This window comes from Sapajus apella, unplaced genomic scaffold (assembly GCF_009761245.1).
Source record: "Sapajus apella isolate SASKATOON/1434 unplaced genomic scaffold, GSC_monkey_1.0 scaffold2, whole genome shotgun sequence".
Lineage (NCBI taxonomy): Eukaryota > Metazoa > Chordata > Mammalia > Primates > Cebidae > Sapajus > Sapajus apella.
Window position 1 is genome coordinate 54,349,412 of NW_022436942.1, and position 9,500 is coordinate 54,358,911.

Below are 9,500 nucleotides of genomic sequence, written 5' to 3' on the forward strand. Positions count from 1 at the left end.
TCTTGAAAATGCATATCATTCAAAGAAATACATCAATAGAGTCCAACAGAGAAATGAAAACTTCCCTGTACAAATCTAGGTGAGCCTGTCCTAATGTGCTACTTTTCTTTTTTTTTTTTTGAGATGGAGTCTTGCTCTGTCACCCAGGCTAGGGTGCAGTGGCGCAATCTTGGCTCACTGCAGCTGCTGCCTCCCGAATTCTAGCGATCCTCCTGCCTCAGCCTCCTAAGTAGCTGGGATTACAGGCATGTGCTACCATGCCTGGTTAATTTTTTAAAATATTTTTAGTAGAGATGGGGTTTCACCATGTTGGCCAGGCTAGTCTTGAACTCCTGACCTCAGGTGATCCGCCTGCCTCAGCCTCCCAAAGTGCTGGGATTACAGGCGTATGCTACCATGCCTGGCCCTAATGTGCTTACTTTTGATAGACTTTTTTTTCTCATTATAACCAATAACAAATAGCCATTTATTGGGGATTTAATGTACAGCAGGCCTTGTGCTAAACACTCTACATACAAGATCACCTTCAGACCTCTTAGTCGCCCTAGGGAGAGACTGTCAATTGTCATCCTTGCTTTACAAAGTAGAATTGAGAATCACCCAACTAGTAAATAATAGCGCTGAGATTGTAAACCAACCACTGGACTCCAAGGCCCATGAGTGAAACCACTGTGTTCTTCATGGGTCTTTGGGAAATACAGAAAAGCAGTTAGTAGGGCAAACATATCTTCCAAAGAAACTGAGGCAGGAAAATAGGTTCTGGAAGCAGGGAACATAAGGCTGATTCACACTTCAGCTATAACAGCAATTATCCTCTCCATAGGGCATAGACCATAAATGACTTTGTAACTACCTCATCCTCTTCATTTACATAGGGTGTACCTGAAGTAACAAATGGAATTCTCTAGGTACTTAAACTCCCCAAAATTCTGTAACTGGGCCTTTGAGCCTCAATGCTTAGGCCCGTTCCCACACTGGGGACTGTACTTTCATTTTCAATAAAACCCTTCACTCCTTCCTTGTGGTGTTTGTGCGTTTTGTCCAATTCTTTGTTCAAAATGCCAAAAACCTGGACACCCTCCACCGTTAACAAAACCAGCTTTCATTTTGGTATGTCTCCTTCTAATCTTATATCTAGCCATACAATTTTTGTTCCATATTTTCTTTGCTTTTTTTTTAGACAGAGTTTCGCTCTTGTTGCCCAGGTTGGAGTGCAGTGGCTCGATCTCGGCTCACTGCAACTTCCACCTCCCGGGTTCAAGTGATTCTCCTGCCTCAGGCTCCCTAGTAGCTGGGATTGCAGGCATCTGCCACCATGCCTGGCTAATTTTTTGTATTTTTAAATAGAGAAGGGGTTTCACCATGTTGGCCAGGTTGGTCTCGAACTCCTGACCTCGGGTGATCCACCTGCCTTAGCCTCCCAAAGTGCTGGGATTACAGGCATGAGCCACTGCACTCAGCCTTTCTTCACTTATTATTATTAGAAATTTTACATAAACATCAGTTTTCGTGCCTGATCCATACTGTTCCAGTGAGTGGATCTACGTCATAATACTTAATGCCACATTTATCTGGACACTTGTGTTATTTTCAGATTTTTGCTATTATTCATAATATTTTTATAGCTGTTTCTGTCAAATAAACATTGTTAATCTGAGATTTAAAAAAAAATTATTCCCTATAATCATTAAAATGAAAATACCAGGTCAAAGAGAAGTTACATTTAAGCCACATTGTCAAATTTCTCTCCAAAAAGGCTGCATCCATCTGTACAACTATCACTAATGTATGGTGCCTATTTCACCCCACCCATACCAGCATTGAATATTATGCTTTAAAAGTAGAAATTTCCCAATTTGGTTTGTGAAAAGTGATATTTATATTAGTATTTATTTTATTGGATTATATGTAAAATTGAACCTTTTTTCTATGCTTGCTAATCAGTTTTATTTCACCCTTTTTACCAGCTTTCTAAGGTGGCATTTCCAATTTTCTATGGAAATTAGACCTTTCCCCATTTCTAGTATATGCATTTAATGCTAAAAATTTCCCTCTAAGCACTGCTTTTGCTGTGTCCTATGAATTTTGGTAAGTTGTACTTTTATTTACATTTAATTCAAAATATTTAAAATTTTCTCTTGAGATTTCTCCTTTGGCTCATAGGTTACTTAGAAACATGTTGTTTAATTTGCAGATATTTGGGGATTCTCCAGTTAACTTTTCTGAGATCATATTTTGTATAATTTCTATTCTTTTAAATTTGTTAAGGTATGTTTAACGGCCCAGCATATGGCCTATCTTTGTGTATACATCATGTGAGTTTGAAAAGAATGTGTAATTCAGCTGTTGTTGAAGTACTTGATATATGTCCAGTAGGTCAAATTAATTGATCTGTTCAGGTCATCTATAGCTTTACTATTTTCACCTTTTTCAAATGATAGTCATTGTTTGCAACTAGTAAACAACAGAAGAGGAAAGTAAACAGAAAACGAATTACACTTTTAGTGTATATTGTAGGAAACAGATTGCCATGCATGCTTTCTATGAAGCTTTTGGTTTGTATCTATCACCACTTTCCACAATGAAGAGGATGTAAGAGAGGAAAAGCAGGGTAAGAGGGTGAGTTGGAAACACAGAATAAATTGTTGAAAGGAAACACCAAACACCTGACTAGTCTGAGATTTTTTCCATATTTTATATTATGATTTCATGCCTATTGAGAAAATAAATGGAACTCTTGGTTTTTAACACAAAAGTGATAGTATAACTCTTTAAAAAGGTATCTATATAATCTTATGTTTTAAACTGGCCCTCTTTTTCACTGAAAAATACCAAAAACTCATGGCTATAGAGTTGGAAGGGTAACTGTAGTACAGAAAGTTTGGCCGATTACATAGTGTTATAGTTTTAAGAGCTGCTTCCAAAGCAATCAGACTATTCGGAAAAACTTTTTCATAACAAATGTGTTCTTCCTTTAAAATGTAAACAATGAGCCAATCTTAGAAGCAAACATTGACCACAGAGTCATATCAAGTCCGTTGTTTTAAGAGCTTTAGTTTTAACAGTGTAAAAACGTGAAGGATAGGTTTACTTTTTAACTCCAACCCTGTTCAAAGATCACTTATTGGCCTCTGAAGGAACAGGTGGCATGCCTGTTATAGTTTAACAGGTAGCCTCTGGGTGAGGTATAGTAGTTCAGATGCCTTTGGATGCTTTGGATGCTCTCATGTGTGGCAGTATGCACTTGCTAAAACATTCTTCTCTCTGGATCTGGAAGCCTAGAGTCTATATCCATATTAGGCACTAGGCAGGTACTCCAGACTTCTGAGTCATGGATGAAAAATGCCATCTTGCAACTGATGCAGCAATTCCTTTGCCAAGAAATCATCACTTGAAATATGCAAGTTCCCAGTAAATAAGATTGATTTTCTATCTGTAACATATATCTGAGTATTCATCCTTTTGATAACAAAATTTACAGGGAATATTTTTCTATTAGAGGCATCATTAATCATACTAGGCTCTCCAAAGAATTCCAGATTCACTTCAAATACCAGCAACTCAATTCTAGTCTACTACTCAGATCTGTTGGTTGAGTTGAATTGGAATTGTATTATATTTATAGTTAATTTAAGGAGTATTTACATCTTTAGGGATTTGAGTTTACATTTTTATAAATGTGGTATATTCTCCATGTATTTAGGTCCTCTTTAAGACATGTCAACAAAGTTGCATAATTTTCCTCATAAAAATCTTGCCATTTACTAGATTAATTCCTAGACATATTTTTGATTATTTTATATATATTCAAAAGTAATATTTCTTAATATTTGCTGTATGGAAATGTAATTGATTTTTGTATATTGATCTTATATCCAGCAACCTTACTAAATTCCTAATTCTAATACTTTGTAGTCTCTTATGCCTAACTACATGTTTCCATATAAACAACCATATTGTGTACATTTACGGATCATTTATCTCTTCTTTCCAATCTTTATAATTTTATTTGTTTTTCTTTTCTAATTACACTGGCTAGAATATTTAGTACCTTTTGAATAGTCACAATATTGGAGGAGTGGTGATATCCTTTATTATCTTTGTGAGGTAAGCAATATGCTTTAAAACTTTATTCTTTTTTTTCTTTTATGATTCAGTCTCTGTAGAGACTGCCAAAAATTGCCAACGCTGACTATATTTCAAGTTGTCATGGTGGGGTATTGGGAAAAGTTTTCAACTGACAATAATCATGCCTTGGATAAACTCCATTGGCTATGATACTGCCACTGTGCAAAGCTAAAATATTTGTTTTTTAGCTGGCAGTAGATGTTTTGTGCCGAGAGAATTCAAGCTATGTAATCTGCACTATTGCTAGAGTCATTTCCTTTCTTAAATATTTTCTCCTATGTTTACTGTCTCTACTAATTGATTTGTCCTTTACACACTCTAAGTCCAAATTTTACATTTGCTTTTCTCATTTCCAATGGTATGCTTTTGTGAAATTGAATATTGATTGTGGAATCTCCTACTGAAAACTTTTTTCTCTTTTCACTCAAGGTATAATGCTTCTTAATATTCATGGCTTCTAGAAAGAATTAAATTTAAAAATAAAATTTACCTTCAAAGACAATGAAATGACCATGGATCTACCAAATACTTCCATAAAATGTTCTTTATTTTTTCCTACAGTATTCTCAGTACTCCCAAATATGCAGGTTGCTTTGTTGCACAACATTGGGAATGCCATCCACATCACTGTTTGTGTGAATAGCAAGTCCTGGGATTCTGCAGTGTGTAATCGTCAAGGCTGAATGTGGTAGCCCTGCCTATGCTTTTCACTTTTCTGTCTAATTAGTACTGTGGGGTCTCTCTCAAGCAATTAGTGATAATCTAGTAATGCCTAACTCCAGAAGCAATTCTAAATATGTTTCAAAAAAAATTCTACTTTTGGCTGCAAGCAGAAAAAAATATCATTCCTGGAAGATATGTTATGATAATACAGCTTTAATAGGCAACCTCATTCTATGTCAAATCAGTGTTGACACAATATTCTTTTGTTTAGTATTATGTAATTAAGTAAATTGTCAATTCTGTTTCTATAAACACAACTAGGATGAGGTAAAAAAATGGGAAGAGAGGGGAGGAATTCATTTGGTGAAAGAATCGACACAATAGTAATATAATTACAACTCTCACTAGTAGTAATAATAATACTTGTGATGGGATGAGAATGGTAAGGTAGTAACAATCATCATGATCACCACCATCATAATGATGCTGATATGCCCATGAATCCTAGTTTTTTGGCTTAGTTCCAAGTTTAAGTTGCATTATGGTTTAGTTTCTGCCATAAAAAATTCTTCAAAGCAGACAGGGAGAGGATTTCACAGTAAAGCTTCTGCTTTCTCACTAAGAAATGATATATGCCAAACTTATAGTGACACAAGATTACCAATTATATTATAACTTTTCAAACTCTCATCCTATGTACAAGCACGGTCAGAAACAAGAAGCTTTCTTTAGACAGGCAGGCCTTTAGTTATATACTAAAAAGAGCAAAGACTATAGCCAGTTCATCTTTTAGCTGCATATCTAGAGTTTTAAAGTTTTTAACTTTAAGTTGCTTAAGTTGTTTAGAGTTTTAAGTTACATATATATAATATACATTGTAGGTAATATGGAGAGACTTTATAGAGATAGATGGATATACACCTATATGCAGTGAATGTATTTGTGGAATATCTTATTCATTCAGTATTGGATAGCACAGGTCTAGATCTCACAGTGGGTAATACCACAAAGGTGTGCAATAATGTGTGCAAAGTGCAGAGTAAGTGCATATAAATAGCTTGCACTAGCAGAAAAACCACCGAATGGAGCCAAAAGAGGAATATAAGTCAATCATGATCCTGGTAGAATAAAGTTGAGATGCTCTGGTGTGTCTGCAAATAATGATGCTAGTGAAAGAGCTAAACAGAAGACAAAAATAGAGACCGCAGGTTCTAAGAAAATGTTATGCACAGTCAAGAGTTGGAAAGCAACTTAACTTAAAAAAAAAAAACAACAAAAAACTACCCTGGCAGTGTATAAGGCATACTAGGCTTGCTGCTAATATGAAGTAGCCAGGGATATTTGTCTTTCTATCACTGGTGCCAAGCACAGGATGAGTCTCAATAAATATTTGTCAACAATAGAGGAAGAGTGATCAATTAGACAGCTACATGGCCTACTTAAAAATACTACACTTCACCAATGTCGCATGTGGTTCAAGAAAAATCTGTTTCTGAGTTGTTTTTGTGGGTGTGGTTCACAGACAACGTTGGTGACACATCCAGAAAGATGGAAAGCAGAATGAGAACGAGTGCTACAAAAAGTGATCTCACTGCAACAGCATGGGTGGGCCTGGGAGTCAGTTCTCATGCAAGCCCATTAGTTCTAGAAAGTTCTCATATGACTAAGAGAAAGCTGACAGGAGTCAAACAGATTTCATCATTAAACAAACAGAAAATATCAAGTAAGTAAGGGGAAATGTCGAATGAGGTTGGGAGAAAACATTTTTAGATACTTTTATAGCCTCCTGCCTCTTTCATTCTCTTTCTCAATCAGCTCTTCTCCTACCCCACCCAATGACCTTCTCCTACCCTTACCCCAGGAACCCTAACAAAGCAGGCAAGAGCAGTCTTTGGAAGTTAAGTAACTTGCACAAGATTACCTAAGAAGAGGCTGATATACCCTGAATGTTTGTGTTCCTCCAAAATTCATATGTTGAAACCTAACCCCCGAGGTGATGGTATTAGAAGGTAGTAGGTGATTACATCACCTCATGAATGGGATTAGTGCCCTTAGTGCCAGAGGAAGCCTGTTTGCCCTGTTCACGCCCTTCTGCCATGGGAGGATGCCTTGAGAAGGTGTGATTTCTGAAGCAGAGAGAGGACCAGACATCTAATCAGCTGCTGCCTTAATGGTGGACTTTTCAGCCTCCAGAACTATGAGGAATAAATTTCTGTTGCTTATCAATTACCTAAAATGTTTTGTTACAGCAGCAGGAACAGGAACCTCTGCCTCTAAGATGGAGGCAGAGCCAGGATTTGAAAAATTAGATACCAGAGCTCCCGGTCATTATTATACTAAACCAGATCACGCAGTAGTAACATTGCAGGCAGAAAGCAAAATGCCTTCAAAGTCATTTTCTTAGCATTCTGTCATGAAGCAGCAATTATCCTTCAACTCAGTCTTAAACCAAAGGTTGCAACCTTCCTTACCAGAAAAAAACCACCTAAGTTTTAAAATCACCCACCAATATAAAACAAGAAAACAACAAAGGTTCGGAAATCTCCAGCAATAAAGAATAGAGGAGGGAGAGGGCAGTGTGAATATGTTACTCCTACTTAGCCTTATTCATAAAATGGGAGTAATAATAACACATATCTTAGAAGATTGTGGTAGAATTAAATACCTTAATTAAAGCCCTCAGAATAATGTTTGACACATCATAAACATTTAATAAAAGTTAATTATTATTTATCTTTTTCCTACCACGTGCAGTGGAGCTTTTAAAAATTTTTTTTTGCTGATTAGCCTATAGTAAATTGCAATGTGTCTCTAGTTCCTGAGGCCTAAGGATGTGATGTCCAGAAATGTACTCATATTTTTAAAAATTCTATACAATTTATTTGGATAATTCCATGCTGTGATAGTAATAATGCAATAATACTAACCCCCCACATCATGTTATTTTAACCAGACATTTTTATTGCTCTAACCAAAGCAAATTAAAATATTACTGATTGTGCTGCAAAAGTAGAATGGTGAAATGGTTAGGAGCCTAGACACTCATGTTTTAACTCCAGGTTAGAATCCCACTCACTAGCAGAGTGGCTTTGGGCAAATAATCTACCTTCTTTGTGCCTCAGTTTCCTCATCTGTAAACTGGGATACTACAAGCATTTCTCTCAGAGATTTGTAATGAGGACTGTATTAGTCTATTCTTGCACTGCTATAAAGAACTACCTGAGACTGGGTAATTTATGAAGAAAATAAGTTTAATTGGTTCATAGTTCCACAGGTGTAACAGGAAGCATGAGGCCTCAGGAATCACACAATCATGGTGGAAGGCAAAGGGGAAGCAAGGACCTTCTTCGCAGGGTAGTAGGAGAGAGAGAGAGCGTGCGGAGAACCGCCACACACTTTTAAACCATCAGATCTCTTGAGAACTCACTATCACGAGAACAGCATGGGAGAATTCATCCCTATGATCCAATCACCTCCCACACCAGGTTTCTCCCTCGACATGTGGGGATTAGAATTCGAGATGAGATTTGGGTGGGGACACAGAGCAGAATCATACTAGGTATAGTATCTTGCACATAGTATGTACTTATATAAGTTGTTTCTTTTATACTTTTTCCATAGAGCTAAGAAAATATATTTTGCCAGTTGATTTTTATAAACTTATTAGTAAAATGTCCATACAGAAACATTTACATTTCCTTACTCTAAATGTCCAAAATATATTTAATACATTGTTGAAATTAAAGGTTTTCCGTCAGTTTAATTTTAATATATTGTAGTTATTGCTTTAATTCTATTTTAATCTTTAGATGTGTAGTTAAGGTCACTGCCTTTCACTGTCCCAGCCTATTTATTTTCTCAAAATCCATGCATAAGCTTAAATTAGAATGTTTATGTAATTTACTAGTAAATTCCCTAACAAAGTAAACTATTAGACTATCACAAAATGATACATTCTTAGACTATTTTTTATCTTTATATACAGACATTGCTAACCATCATAAGCCCTATGATTTTAAAAAGACATGTATATATTTTTAATTTTTATGCTCAGCTACCACTATGAAGTATTGAAATTAACAACAGCCTCAAGTCAAGCTGTGAAAAATGCTAGTGAATCATCACATTTTAATGATGCTTAATTTTTAGGCTTCCTGTGTGAATTAGCTACGAGATACAGCAATTTAAAGAATAATGACTAAACTCTTTCCTATTTCCTGCTTAATTTCCTTTTAAAGAAAAGTATTGGACTTTAAAAAATATTACTCAGACATTTTTAAATAAAGAAAACCAAGGAATTAGAATTCTCTTAACAAGCACATGTTCTAGGGCAGCAGTCCCTAGTCTTTCTAGCACCAGGGACTGGTTTCACGGAAGACAATTTTTCCACGGATGGGGTTGGAGGGGGGATGGTTTTGGGATGAAACTGTTCCATCTTAGATCATCAGGCATGAGTTAGATTCTCATAAAGAGCCTGCAGCCTAGCTCCCTTGCATGCACAGTTCACAATAGGGTTCGAATTCCTTTGAGAATCTATTGCTACCACTGATCTGACAGGAAGCGGAGCTCACAAGTGGTAATGCTGGCCTGCCATTCAACCTCCTGCTGAGCAGGCTGGTTCCTAAGAGGCCACGGACCAGGAGCTGGAGATCCCTGTTCTAGAGTGAAGAATTTCAGATGAAGAAATAAGTGACTAAAATGAAAGCACT

At 36.4% G+C, this 9,500-nt stretch overlaps 1 non-coding gene across 1 annotated transcript; it reads right to left on the reverse strand.

The window, feature by feature from the left end:
* Nucleotides 1–4,157: 4,157 nt before the first annotated feature.
* On the reverse strand, nucleotides 4,158–4,298 carry LOC116528304. The gene has a single exon (XR_004258978.1). It is a non-coding gene; the product is annotated as a U4 spliceosomal RNA (small nuclear RNA).
* Nucleotides 4,299–9,500: the final 5,202 nt, after the last annotated feature.